This window comes from Prionailurus viverrinus, chromosome B3, assembly GCF_022837055.1.
Source record: "Prionailurus viverrinus isolate Anna chromosome B3, UM_Priviv_1.0, whole genome shotgun sequence".
Classification (NCBI taxonomy): domain Eukaryota; kingdom Metazoa; phylum Chordata; class Mammalia; order Carnivora; family Felidae; genus Prionailurus; species Prionailurus viverrinus.
In genome coordinates, this window is record NC_062566.1 from 34,349,574 (window position 1) to 34,364,399 (window position 14,826).

Genomic DNA, 14,826 nt, shown 5'->3' on the forward strand with positions numbered 1-14,826 from the left:
AGGCTCAACATGTCTGTTCTGGAGCAGGAAGTTGGAATTCAGCCTGACTCTCAAACATTTGGGTGAGATCTAATTGAGAAAGACATTTCAAAGAACAAATATTTAGGAATGCGGAGTTTCGCTGATGGTCTCTCTGGGCCAAGCGCAAGTACCTTGCTTTTAGCTTGATCATCAGAGGTGGGGGGACACTACAGGGAAGGACCTGGTCAGTGATGTTGAGACCGGAGTCAAATCATGAGGCTGAAACCTGCAGAGAATCAGTGGGGTTTGATAAAGGGAAGAAAGATGCTTTCAGGGAATATAGTCCCTGGCACTGGGGAGCAAAGGGAGAATTAATCAAATATAGATCGAACACTTATTGATTGTCCAATCTTGGGACAAGCACAATGAGGAGAGGGACCAGGACTGTTACTTGTTATATATCTCCCATAATGCTTGGCTCGGGTATCTGTAGGGACAAGAGCTCTCGATTAGCCTGGGTGTCACTCTGGGTTGTGAATAGCAGAAAACTTGAGCCCAACTGGCTGGAACAGTAAGGAACTTAGTATCTCCCATTATAAGAGGTATGGGCTCTGTTTGCCTGGAGCTTGTTTCTCTCAGTGCTTCAGCAGCAGCATCAAGGTCTAGATTCTTTTCATCTTTCCTTGTTTACGATGTCACAAGATGGTTGCAACAGCTCCAGATATTACACCCTTACAATAAGGAGCAGAGGCAGAAAAGGCAGGAGGGGAACCTTTCCCAAAAGCCCCTCCGAGACTTTCCGTCTCGTCTCATGTCTCATTGGCCGGAATTGCGAATCACATGACCATGTACACCAACCATAGGCAGGAGAAGAAGACCACCATAACCGGCCTAGAACAATCTTGATTTGTGTGTTGGGCCTCAGAGAGGGATGCTTTTGGAAAAAAGAAAGCAATCAACAGTGCCTGTTAGAGAGTTTAAGACCTGGGTTGAATTGTCTGTCTGCTTTTTAGCCTTGTGACCTTAGGCAAGGCCTTTGAGTTCTTTGTGCCTCAGTTTACTCCTCTGTGCAATGGGGGCTTATTGGGAATATAAATCTGAATCAACTCCATATTACGGTTAATTGGTATACAAGAAGTAGATTATCTGAAGAGTTGAGCTCTGACATCAAAAGAATTGTAATCTAGTGCAGGAGACATGAGAGGACGAGGCTGTCAAATAATCAGAGAACAGACCAGAGAGTAGATAAATAACTATGACTTGCAGACCAACCATGGTAGGAGGAGCATGACATCAATGGGAGCCACAGTAGTTAGGGAAGGCTTCCTGGAGGCGGTGGTTCAGAATGCATACTGGAACTCTAACATTTAAGTATGGATGGGTTATAAGCTCCCTCTGCCTAACTTGCTCCCTCTTGCTTTTCTTTTTTTCAGTGGTAAAATGGGACCGTTTGGCCAAGATGAGATCTTATCCCTACAATCATAGTGTCTTTGATCATCCAAATATGGTCGTGGTTATAGAACAGTTGTGGTTCTAGGAGGCAGGGCAGAGTGGCTTCCTCGCCAATCTTGGATTCCTGGTTTCCGATCCAGGATGACCCATCAGTCTCCACGTCTCCTACTACGTTTCAGGTGCCGATTAGACATTGTTATCATTATTATTATTGGGTATCTGGCTGCCATCGTAAAGTTTATATGCCTAAAATGAAATCCGATGTCCTCTCATGTCTCAAGCCATCTGCGCTTCTGGATTCTTCATTTATGCTGTTGGCACCACCACCTTCCCAGATGATGCTTGGGCTCAAAACGTCAGCAGCACTTTAGATGCCCACTCCCTTCCTCTATTTCCAATATTCACGCACCAACTTTCTTTCTTACGGTTCTTGGGTAGAAGTCCTCCTTTCTGACGTGAGACATCCCCTCTGTTCAAGGTCTTTCCACCTCGCGCTGGGCAGCGGCCCTGGTCTCCTGCTCCGGCCTGCCATCCTCCGGGCACAGCGCATGGGAGGGCACAGGGACGTAGGTCTCAAGGAGCAGTCTGTGGACCTCTGCAAATAGTAGAGCTTACAATTCTAAGGCAGAGGTGGCAATGAGTCTGGAATCCAGGGCTGCAGACACACCAGTGTTCCTTGGGGGGTGCCATCTCTCAGCCTCCCTCCCTAAAACGTCCTAAAGTCATCCCGAAACACTGTTTACATTCCACACGTTACCTTCTATTTTTTTCTGTACTATTCACTGGATGCAGCCCAAAGTCCTCAAATAGACATTTGAAAGCTTCCACAAGCCGCTGCATCCTGTCTCGCCATCCTTACCTTCTAGGATTCACCAACTCCGGTGGACTCTGCTTCGAGTTCTGCCCATCTCTGTGTGTCAGCCGAGTCACCCTTTCCTTCAAGGCCGGTGTTAGAGCTGCTTCCTCATTAGACCTCCCCTGACCAACCGAAGCCCACAGTGATCTCGAAGCATTGGTCTTTCGTTTTCCTGAAACTGCGTGGCAATTATTGCCTATGGCGCAAATTCCGTCCTTAATATGCTGCTGGTGTCGTTGTTCTCCACTTGCTTGGAACGTTCCTCACCTTCCCAATGGATGTAAGAGCATCGAGGTCTGAGATGGGGGGTGGGGGATGGACCCTGCTTTGCACCCAGCATTCTGGCCAGCGAGCATAGCGCACTTCCGTGACTATTTATTGAATTAGTAAATCACAGGAATGGGGGAAATAAGATGATTTACCCCAAAAGGCAGTTCATCTTTACTCTTTTTTCCTTAACTTCATTTTAGGGAAGAGGCTAAAGTTGATGAATGTCTGCTCTATGTTGGGTCCTACTTTAGGCGATTTTTTTTTTAAGGAACTGTTTTGAGTCAGCCTTGTAACCAACTCCCCCCCTGACCCCGCCGGGGTGTTGGGATTATTGTTGTCATTTTACTGATGAGAAAATGGAGGCTGGGAGAGGTGAAGTGTCTTGCCAAGCTTACTCAGCCAGCGGGAGGCAGAGAAAAGGTCAGGATCAAGCTCTTTCCTCTGTGCTCTAGCTCATATATCTCCTTGAGGTTCTCCCGACCTTGCCGTGTGCTCTGTCCTCCCAGACTCTCTTCCCTCTTCGCTCTGTCCACCTGCCTCCTTCTGTCTCCTGTCTCTGATGAGACTCAGACCGTCTTTTGTCCCGAGCGTGTGTCTGGGGGCTTTTAAAACTCTGACGTCTCCTGTGACTCTTTTCCCTAGGACCTGCCCCTCCTGTTAGGTTGTGTTAGATTGATCGCACACCTTTTCCCCTTTAGTGTCTTTTCTGCCGCCTTCAAGCTTGGACTAGAGATTCCTTTAGAGCATAAAACATTCTGCTAGTGGGATCCAGCCGGGCCTGAGCCAGGTTTTGCTAACTCCTCTGCCCTTCCTTTCTCCCATCCGACCCTTTGGATCCATCCACCCTCACCTGCCACCACGCCTGCTGTGTGTCTCAGGTGTTACCTGTGGAAGGAAGACGCTGCCAATTTATCAGCAGCGGCGCGGTCTGCTGGAGGAGTGTGCCAGCCCTGGGAGTTAAGACGGGCATTCTTCCATCCTCTGTGCTCCCGTTCGTTCGTTCGTTCGTTCGTTCATTCATTCATTCATTCATTCATTCATTCATTCATTCATTCTACAAATACCGAACGTTGACCACGTGCTCACCATAGCGGGGAGCGAAACAAAGTCTTTGCCTTCATGGTGCTTGTATGGAACTGAGGGGAGACAGATGGTTAAAAAAAGACAAACACGTTATATAATATACTTCGTGATGGTTATAATGGAGACAGATAGCAAAGTAAAGGGTATGTCTGGCGATGAGACGCTGCTATTCTATGCAGTGTGGTCAGGGGAGACCCCTCCGATGGGGACATTGGAGCAGAGCCTGCGGGGAAGGATGCCATGTGGATATCGGGGGCAGAGGGCACGGGGCAGAACAGCGAGGACAAAGGCCCTGGGCGAGAACTCGGCTGGGACGTCTGAGGATCCGCAAGAAGGTGGCAATGGAGACATGGAGGGGAGCTTGGGAGGAGGTGAGACTCCTCATCTTCAGCCTCTCCATTGCCTTAGAAACACTGTCGTCCTTCTCACGGCCGGTGCCGCTGGCTGCAATCACTGCTCAGTCAGGTCCCACCCGGCTGGCACAGTTCAGCTGTAGCCCCCCACCCTGTAGGGGGCTGCCGTCTCGGCCATCGCTCGTCCATCTGCCTCTGCTCTGGGTTCTTGCAACTCTCTTGTCTTCACTACACAACTGAGCCCTTGACTGCACGCTGGCCAGTTCCCTTCCCCTGGGCGGCTCTTGGGTCAGTCACACCTCCCTAATGAGCCAGCCCCTCGAAACTGGTTTATTTTGAAGCTGGGCTGGGCTCAGCGTCTCTACCCTTTGGTGATGCTGGCGTCTGAGGTGGCAAAGAGGTGGGTTCTGGAGAGATCTGTGGGTGGCAGCTTCTTTGCGCTAAGCCCAGTGTCCCTACATAATAGACAGGACATTTTTTATTCCAGGCATTCTTGGAGCACTTTGAGCTGGGAGCCGCTGGTGCTGCTGGGAGCTGGGAGGAGGGACCTACCTTTCCCGTGACTTGGATGCAACTTTGGCCCTGAGTGGGGAGAGAGCGGAGCTGGGGTGCGGAGGAAGCCTGCTTCTCTATCAGCCTTTATGGCTTGTCCAGTGAAAAATAAGATGTTTCAGGAGCAAACGAGTAAGGAGTTCATTCACGCAGGGTTCCGGAGACCTTCCTGCCATCCAGCGCAGGAATTCTGTGTGCCGTGGTTGACTTGTGAATGACCTTGAGCCAGTCTCTTAACCTTCACCTGTTCTGTTGCAGTTTCTTCTCAGCCAAGCTGCCCCTCTCCCCATCCATCATAGAAGGAAATGACCAATACACTTTATTTTTAAAAAAATTATTTATTTTAGTTGGAGAGAGGCGGGGGTGTGGCCGGGACAGAGAGAATCCCAAGCAGGCTCTGCACTGTCAGCACAGAACCCAGCACAGGGCTCAATCCCACGAACCGTGAGATCATGACTTGAGCAGAAATCAAGAGTCAGACATCAACTGACTGAGCCACCCAGGCGCCTCCAAGAAGTCTGATTTTTTTTTTTTTTTTTAAATTTTTTTTTTTTTTTTTTTTTTTCAATGTTTATTTATTTTTTGGGACAGAGAGAGACAGAGCATGAACGGGGGAGGAGCAGAGAGAGAGGGAGACACAGAATCGGAAACAGGCTCCAGGCTCCGAGCCATCAGCCCAGAGCCCGACGCGGGGCTCGAACTCACGGACCGCGAGATCGTGACCTGGCTGAAGTCGGACGCCCAACCGACTGCGCCACCCAGGCGCCCCTATTTTTTTAAAGACCTTAACTATTCCCCACGTTTGTTTCTGCATTAATTTTTAGGCCAGTGGTTTTAAAACCTGAGAAATGACAGATGGTTCCACTTTAAATGGGGAGAAGGCTTCCTACAGACCTCTAATATTGTCTTAAATTATTAATATAATAATATTTAAATATATATAAATATAAAACTAGGCATACATAACTTATGCTTATGACTTTATACAATATTAAACTCCAAACAAGATTATAAATTAAAATGCAAACTACAAAGCCAATAACATTCAGATTAACAATATTAATTTGATGTGATAGATGCTGTTTTTCCATTAAGGTTAAATCACCCCTTGCTACAGATTGTGGTTTTGGCTGCATGGGGCATTTTGGCTGCTTCCTCCGCCATGTGCCCTGTGGTGACTCACCTGTCCCATTACATTTCTCAGCTGGAATGACAGTGAGACCTTTGTCCCTACAACCTGCCGAGGGGTCATTTGGCTGGCACTTGGCACAAAAGCATTTGTGTGTTAGGATGCTGCTTTTTTTCTCGTTAAGGCTAATGGCACATTTAAAGGAGCTCTATTTAATTCTAGTGCAACAGCAGACCCTGGTGCAAAGCTGGGCGTAGAGACTGAGTGTCTCTGCTTGGTCTTTGAAGTGAAAACACAACACTGATTCTTACGATGCCTACGGAACCCCTGCTTGAGAACTGTTGAGCACTCTGCATAGCGCCCCCAGTGGTCTGAAAGAGTTAATGCGAGAGTTGCGGCTAGTTGGTCAGCAATCAACGTACTACAAACCATGTTCTGAACCTTTGTTATGTGCTGTTATTTCAAGAGGTTCGTAGAATAGAGGTAGGTATTATCCCCATCGTACAGGTGAGAAGGTTGAGGCTCAGAGAGACTGACCGGTCAGGGTCCCACCAGGCTGCACTGCCTCCCCACCTACAGACACCGTCCAGGTGGCAGGGTGCTTTGAGCGATTAGAGTACAAGGACTTTGGAGTAAGCGGGAGCCTCTGGATTCTCACAGTGGACTCAGAGCTTTCTGGTAGCAGTTAAGACATGTTATTTGTGCAAAAAAGAGGAGCGGAGCCAGTAAAGAGCAGGATAGAACTTAATAATGGCCCTCAGATCCTCAGGAGGCTTTAGATAGCAGTGCCAGGGGATAGAACCTTCCCTGAAGGCGCCTGGGAGGTGCATGCTTGTTACTGCAGGTGAGATACCTTAACCATTACCTTTTTTAGCATTTCACACTTGAGCAAGTAGGTTTTGGGTGCATTTATTTTCAACTTTCTGTTTTTTTTTTTTTTAAATCATTTTTATTGCGGTAAGTGCACGTAACATAAAATTTACCATCTTGGGGCGCCTGGGTGGCTCAACTGGTTAAGTGGTAAGCGGCCGACTTCGGCTCAGGTCATGGTCTCGCAGTTTGTGAGTTCGAGCCCCGCGTTGGGCTCTGTGCTGACAGCTGGGAGCCTGGAACCTGCTTCGGATTCTGTGTCTCCTCTCTTTCTGCCCCTCCCCCACTCGCACTCTGTCTCTTAAAAATAAATAAGCATTAAAAATATTTTTAAAAATTTACCATCTTAACCATCTTTAAGTGTAGAGTTCTGTGGAATTAAGTACATTCATGATAGTGCATGACCATTGCTACCATCCATCTCCACAATTGTCTACTTTGTGTTTTACGACAACTTTGCAAAGCAAATTATTGTTGTCAGAAACCGGGGCTCAGAGACTTTGAGTGACTTGCCCAAAGTCATACCCTAAACCTGGTGTCTGCCTTGCAACAGTGACTTTGAGTGCTGGTGGCAGGCTTGGTGTCCCTAGTGGCTTGTGTGGGAATGTGTGAGATGGTCAGGCTTCCTGAGGTAGGGGCTTAATGGGATGACCCCAGAGTGCTGTTCTGGAATTGATTCTGTGGGTCGGGGTAAGGGCGACTTACTCCTGTATATCTAGGTCCCACCTTTACTCGGAGCAAAAAGTAAAACCCACTTCTGCCCTTGGGACATGCCCTTCCCCTGCCTGACCTGCCTGGTTTAATCATCCAAGCTGAGAATAAGTACAATAATTAAAAACAACCCAAAACTTTTTATCCTGCTGTAGATGAGCAACAATCTACATATGCAAATAAATGGCATGCCAGTCTCCATGAATATTAATTTGGAAAGAGAGGCTGAGGCCCTAAATACACTCAAAACCAACAATTTGGAATTTTGGCTCGCTCCGATAATCACGGCTTTATTGTATTTTAAGATTCCCTCGCTCCCAGCTGACCTTCCTTCTGAGACTCTCGAGGTTACCAGGGGGATGTAGAATGTCTCCGGTTGGGAGGCCAGAGGCCTGGGGATGGTGGGTAAATCCTGACCCTCGAGCTGTGTCTGATCCTTCCCTGGTGGAGGTCCAGGTCCTAGAGGCTCTGGGATCCCGGCATCAGCAGTGAGTCTCAAAGGCCGGTGGGGGACGGTTCTGGGGAACACTGAGGGACAACTGTCAGCTCCATACTCTTGTGCTATCAGGGAGATGGAAGGGGACTTGGGAATCAGCTTGTCCTATGTCTCCTAGGCAAGTTAGGACACTGGGACCGTGGGATGGGGGAGGGGGATGACTCGCCCAAGGGGGCACAGTGACTTAACGGCAGGAAGCGAGAAATCTTAGAAATCTTACTCATCCTGGCCCTGAAAAGCACATTTCTTTTTGAGTGTGTGTTTGTAGGAAGGGGTGGGCAGGGTGGCATTTAAAGTTTGTATACTTTGCAGGAGAGCATCATTCTTCTCGTGTGAACGTTCTCTCAGACAGGCAGCTGCTGAAAATCCAGTCTTCTCTCCCATTTGGGTTGAAAGGAACGATTTCCTTGCACCCTCTGGTAGATTTCCAGAATCTGTTAGTTTTCCAGAATGAATGTGGGTTGTAGCGTGGAGCACACCCTAGCTGAAGTGAGGGAAGGGTGGAGTGTCTCTGAGGGAGCTGGCTGGGTTAAGGCCGGGTTGGGGAGGACCAAGGGTGGGGGGTAGACTTCACAGCAACTTCTGTGTCCTATCCAGGGGAGGCTCCGCTGGGCGGGGAGGGGAGAATGTTGCAGCCTTGTGGGACTACAGGAGGTTGGGTCCCTCGGCTTACTGGGGCTGCCGGTTCGCCTACGGGCTCTTTCTTCCTTGTCAGTAAGCACTGGGATAATCACACCCCCCCCCCATTTCCTAATATTGCTTTGTGAAGATTAAATAAGGAATCATGTTCCCGCATCACGTCCGGCGCGAGAGCAGGCGCTCCGTACATCGAGGTCTCTTTCCTTTCCAGAAGGATTTGTCTGACTGGCTGCCCTGGGTCAGGCTGGATCTGTGTGTGTCTGTGCTTGCGTGTGGGTCTCTGCGTCTGTGTTGGTGCGTTTTCTGTGTGTGTTTGTAGGCGTCCGCGTTTCCACTCGGGTGTTTGAGTGTGTGGCACAGTGGGCAAGTACGTGAGGGAGTCCGTGTGCCTTTGTGTTTGCGAATGTCTGTGAGTCCGTGTGTCGGTGTTTCCGTGACCGTGTGCGTGTCTGTGAGCGTGCGTGTTGTGCTCTAATGTGTGTGTCTGTGGTGGCAGTGGTTGTGTGTGTGAGCGGGTGCGCGGGTGGGTATGTCGTGCCCGGCTGGTGGGACCGGAAGAGCTCTGTTGGGGTTGGGAAGGTTCACAGAGGACCTGGGGCTCTCTTTAAGATGCTCGCCCCCCAAAAACGCTCCCCCAGCCCCTGACTTCAGGCCCCTGGCCCCTTCCTAATTGCTCTCCCTGGGCTCCCTCTACTTCCCTCTAGAGGCTCCCTGGGTGCCCCCCTCCAGCCTGCTCTCGGGTCATTTGCATGCACGTTTGCATATTACATGCATATCATTTGCATTGGCTGCACAGACTGCTTTCGGTTCTGCGGTTTTCAAGGTAAAATGTAGTTGCTCTTCTTGAAGGTCATTATGTTAAGAATTGCGGCTTTTTTCTTTTATTCTTTCTGGTCCAGAACTCTCTCGCAGAATCGGGGACCGGGGGAGGACGGAAGCTGTTTTCCCCTCCGTTTGGAAGGGGGGCCGGTTCCGTGGGGACAAGGCCCTGGGACCCTGGGAAGCGCAGCCTCGGGAAGAAGAAGACTTTCTTAGTCTGTGGGTAATTGCTTCCCGCTCCAGGTCAACTGTGGCATCTCATACCGAGGGACAGATAACAGTCCAGCTTGTGCCGTGTTGCCTGCCTCTCGGGCTCCCCCTGCTGTGCCCCTGGGGGGATGAAAAGGAAGGGCCAGCTTGGATGTTTCAGCACCTCTATACTCATCCTTGACTGGGGTTGGACCGGGAGGCCAGGGCTGGATGGACAACCAAGGAGCAAAGATGTCTCTTCTTTTCAAACACCTAATGCATAATTAATGGTATTTCTGATGTTGCACAGACTACCAACCCAAAAAGCTTCTCCACCGGGAAGCTGTGCCCCTCAAGCATCTTCTGTGTGGGCCATCACCATACTTGACATTCCCTCTTTTAGATATGAGTTGGAGTCCTGGCTGCATGGTTTTGGGCAAGTTACCTACAAGTTCTAGGTTGTCTGAGAGCCCTTTTTCTTATCTGTGTAAAACTAACAATAGTACAAGGGGTTGCTGGGAAGATTAAATGACCAGCACAGGTAAAGGGCTTAGCTCGGTGCCTAGAACATAATAAAGACCCCGTGAATGTTAGCATCTCCAGTCCCCGTGGGCTCCATTAGAAAACAGAGGTTCTTGGGTATGTCTTTTTTTTTTTTAATTTTTTTTTTAACGTTTATTTATTTTTGAGACAGAGAGAGACAGAGCATGAACGGGGGAGGGTCAGAGAGAGAGGGAGACACAGAATCTGAAACAGGCTCCAGGCTCTGAGCCGTCAGCACAGAGCCTGACGCGGGGCTCGAACTCACATACTGCGAGATCGTGACCTGAGCCGAAGTCGGCCGCTTAACCGACTGAGCCACCCAGGCGCCCCTCTTGGGTATGTCTTTTACACTCTAGTATAAATTGTTGGTCAGACGCTCTTTAGACCAGGAACAGGCAATAGGCAGCAGCCTTGAATCCCTTTAGCGTTTTTTAGGAGGTCAAGTCCCCAGGACACTTGGGTGGAAACATTTGCAGGGGCAGCACGGCAACAGGAGTATTCCTTGTCTGTGCCTCCAGGGATCCAGGTCCCTTCTTTCTCCTGATCAAAGGGTCAGCAGTATCTGGTTTCCTTCTCAAAGTCAAGTAATTCATCTTCTCTTGTATGTCTGTAAGCAGGGCCCCACTGGGCATCAAGGGACATCCGTGGCTGAGCAGCTCTGGGGTTCCCCAGAAAACAGAGTTTGAGGCAAAAATTGGTGCTAGTGCTTTCCAGGGCGGGGGGTGGGGTGGGGGGGGGGCAGTGTCAGCGTGAGGTGAGCGAGAGGAAAAGGAAAGTGAGGCAAGGAAGGAGGAAGAGCGAATGTCAGCCGGCCACAGCTTCGTGAGGCAAGAAAGCCGGTTGCTTAGACATGAGGGTTGTCTGTGGCCAGGCTGAGTGGAGCCACTGACTCACCGTGGAGAAGGCTGGCGCTCCAGGAAGCAGGTGGGACCGAGCAGATCTGGGAAGGTGCCCAGACAGGGCCTGGCCCAGCTGCCGTTAGTCAATCGATTAGTCCACTATTGGGACCAGGTGCTGGAGCGTGGACAGTACCCTGCAGGGAGTGGGCAGCCACCAGCATTCTCGAGCAGGTGCGAGATCCACGCAGCTAGGACAGGCTGTATGAGTCTGCTTGGGCTGCCATAACAAAAGACCGTAGCTTGGCTGGCTTAAATGACAGAAATTCATTTTCTCTCCGCTCTGGAGGCTGGAGGTCCAAGATCAAGATTCTGGCTGCTTTGGTTTCTGGAGCTCTCTTCCTGGCTGCCTTCTCACGGTGTGCTCACTTTTCCTGGGTATATGCTTCCTGTCAGGGAGGGAGGGGGAAGGAGACCGGAAGAGACAGAAGGGGCAGGGGAGAGTGGGATGGGGAAGGAGAGTGACCGAAAGAGAGACAGAGAGAAAGGCTCACAAGCTTGTGCTGGCGTTTTTTCTTATAAGGACACTAATCCTACCAGGTTAGAGCCTCACCCTACGACCTTAGCTTCTTTCTTACTCCAAATATAGCCACACTGGGGGTTAGGGCTTTAACACGTGAAATTTGGGGGAACACAAACACTCAGTCCCTAACACAGATTATTTGGAGGGTGTCTGTTTTCAGGCCTACTTGTCATTAGGAACAAAGAGTCAGACGTGAGCTGTGCCCAGAGGCCCTGAATTCCCAACTCAGAGCAGGGGAACAGAAAAGGCTCAGAGATCGCTACTGCCCATGGCGTTTCATTCAGTGGTAGGGAGGCTGGGTCCCCCCAGGACACCCATACATGTCTTAACCAGAAAGGAGAGTGTTCTTCCTGGGTGAGGCATGGTGACTCAGAGCACTGGATCGGGACCGGAGTGCCTGGGATTTGAACCCCAGCTCTGCCATTTAAAATCTGGGTGAGCTTGGGCAAGTGATGAAATGTTTACTGAACACATGATAGGTGCCTGGTTTGTTTTAGCTATTGAGGATGTAGCAGTAAGTGATACAAGACGAGCAGACCAAAATCTGCCCCTTGAGGGGCTTGCATTCTAGTGGAGGGAGCCAGACTAAAACCAAAATAAGGTAGCAGGCCGTGGAGCATGTTTGAAGGTGACAAGGGATGTGGAGAAAAGCGGGAAGGGGGAGGTGATGGGGTGGGTCGGGTGGCAGTTTATACTTTTTTTTCTTACATTTATTCATTTTTGAGAGACAGAGGGAGACAGAGCATGAGCAGGGGAAGGGCCGAGAGAGAGGGAGACACAGAATCCGAAGGAGGCTCCAGGCTCCAAGCTGTCAGCACAGAGCCCGACGCGGGGCTTGAACTCACAAACCGCGAGATCATGACCTGAGCCGAAGTCGGACGTCCCACCAACTGAGCCACCTAGGCGCCCCGGGGTGGCAGTTTAAAATAGAGTGGTTAGGGAGGTGACGTTTATATAATAGCCTGAAGGAGGTGCAGGAGTGAGCAATGCTCTCTGTGCCTCAGTTTACTCGTCTGTACAATGGGTTATGATAGCACCTATTGCACAGAGCTGCTTTGGGGCATAGTGAGTTAATCCGTGCCGTGGGCTTAGACCTGGCCTGGCACAGCATAAGCTCTCATTACTGTTGCCTGTTACAGTCGTCACCGCGGCTCAGGTAGGAGCCTGTCCCTGCTGCCTCTGGGAGGCACACCTGCGCACCAGGCTACAGGGATTTTGGTGGCCTTCACCTCTCCAGGGGTGGGAGCGGCTCTCCTCCCACCCCCTCCCTATCTCCTCGTTAAAAGGGGACACACACAGCCTGCAGGTTGAGAAGCAACACTTGCATTTTCTTTCTACTCGAGCATCTAACTCCCGGAGGGAATTGCGGAAGAACCTTTAGCAAAACCCGGGTTTGGGAAGCAGCTTCGAGGCTTTCTCTGGAGTATGCGCAGACCGAGGTGGGCAGGTGTTTCTAGCCGAGCCTCGCTGGGGGGGAGGGGTCACCCACCTGGATAACCGGACCCACAGCAGTTGGGACCCGGACCCTGTCCTGCTCCCCCTCTCCTTGCCGCGTGGCTGTGCGGCTCTCATCAGCAGGCACGGAGAATCCCACCAGCAGTTGGGACGCCATTATTTACTATCGCAGAGATTTTTGTGGCTGTAATTTACCACCACCGCGAAGCCCCGGGACCTAAATCCCAGTAGCCCTCAGTATAGATATTGCATCTAATCAATCCTCTGTTACCATGCAAATACATCCTATAGGCTACTGATGTCGTTTCCTTTCAAACACTTAATACATAATTAATGATCCATCTAATGCCACGGAAGACACCTACCCCAAAAGCTTCCTGCTGTAATTTATACCCACCCGGACAAAAAGATTGGATCATTGGTTCGCTTAATCATTCAGGAGTGTGCCTCTCCCTGCTCCTGCTGTCCCCGGGAAGGGGCCATAGAGTGGCTGGAGGCAGGAAGCACTGGGCAGGCAGCCTGCCCTCCAGACAGCATTGAGCCATGCAGGGTGATGGCTGTGCGTGGCAGGGTGCTCTGTGCCGGCTTCTTTAAGGATCGTCTCGCTCAGTTCTCTAACCACCCGGTGAGGGAGGTCCTCCTGTTATCCCACTATCCAGATGAGGAAACTGAGGCCAGAGAGGTGACGTAACCCGGTGTCGCACTTGGGTCTCTCTGCACGCCGGTGCACTTTGCACGGGAGCGTGGGGTTCCAGACCCGGACTGTGAGTGGTGGAACTGGGCGAGTGGGTTAGCTGCTCTGGGGCCCAGTTTCTTAACCTATAAAATGTGAGCAACAGTTGCTACTCCGCAGGATTACCTGAGAATTGGAGATAGTGGCACATGTGAGGCACTGAAAACACACTTGCGAGTTTCCTTTTCCGGAGCTGCGGTGGAGAGAACATCACTCTTCAGAGTATCGTTTGGGCAGCCAGGCGGTCTTCTCTGGCAGCGGGCGGGGGGTCGTGATTTGGAAGGAGACAAGGCTTCAGGCCCCCTGTTGTCAGGAGCGCACCTTCTCTGGGCAGACTGGGCACCACACTCGGGGAGTTTCCCCCACCAGGCTTTGAGGGGCACTAGGCAAGAACGAGGGAAACACGGTCCCTGTCCGCGAGGCACCGCGTCTGATGGGAACGAACGGACTCAGTAACCAGTGTGATGAGAGGAATGGAGGTCAGCACACAGGTGCCAGGCCCCCCACAGCTGGGGGCACCCAGATAGTGTTGTCAGTGGGCAAAGGAAGTGGGAAGGGCCCCCATGGGCCCCCAGGCTGCCTCCTGTCTACGTTGTCCCATCCAAACCCATCCGTGCTACTAAGGGCGACATAGCTTGTGCCCCAGACCGAAGAGCTGCTCCTCGCTCAGGAGCCCTCTGCCTTGCCTCGGACCATCTCCATCTTCTGCCTGTGACGGCCTGCCTCCCTCCTCCCTGTGGTCCCTCCCTGGTCCATACTCCACACGGCGGGCAGAGGGATCTTTCTAAAGTGCAAACTGGATCACGTACCTGTCCTATTGGAAACCCTTTAATGGTTCCCCACTGCCCTTGGGATAAAGTCAAAACTCGTCAGCCCAGCAGTCAAGGCCCCGCTGCCTCTCCGGATCCGCTCTCCATAATCCACCCTGTACTTTATGCTTTGGTAGTACCGATCTGCTTCTAGTCCTCCCCATCCCCAGAACACACAATGCTGCTCAACACCTCCATGCCTTGGCTCTTGCTGTTTTCTGATGCAGCCCCCTTCCCTATTTCCTTAGTCTGGCTGACTCTTACTCACCCTTCCAATTCAGCCCGGACACTGCCTCCTCCAGGAAGCCTTCCCTGAATCCCCCTCCCTTCTTTGGGCTAAGTGACCTGCGTTTGTTTCTGCTCCCCTGACACCCTGCTGATTATAGTCTTCTAACTTTAAAACCATGGCGAGAGCCTCAGGAGAAGGGACTTGGTCAGACAGGGACCCAGGACCCACTGGTGTCCCTGGCTTATAGTCTGGCTAGAG

The 14,826-nt window shown here is 51.0% G+C and overlaps 1 protein-coding gene across 5 annotated transcripts in view; it reads left to right on the forward strand.

Moving 5' to 3' along the window:
- Positions 1-14,826, forward strand: part of MEGF11 (multiple EGF like domains 11) — a 356,748-nt gene that overhangs the window by 4,545 nt on the left and 337,377 nt on the right. The gene's annotated exons all lie outside the window — the stretch shown is intronic.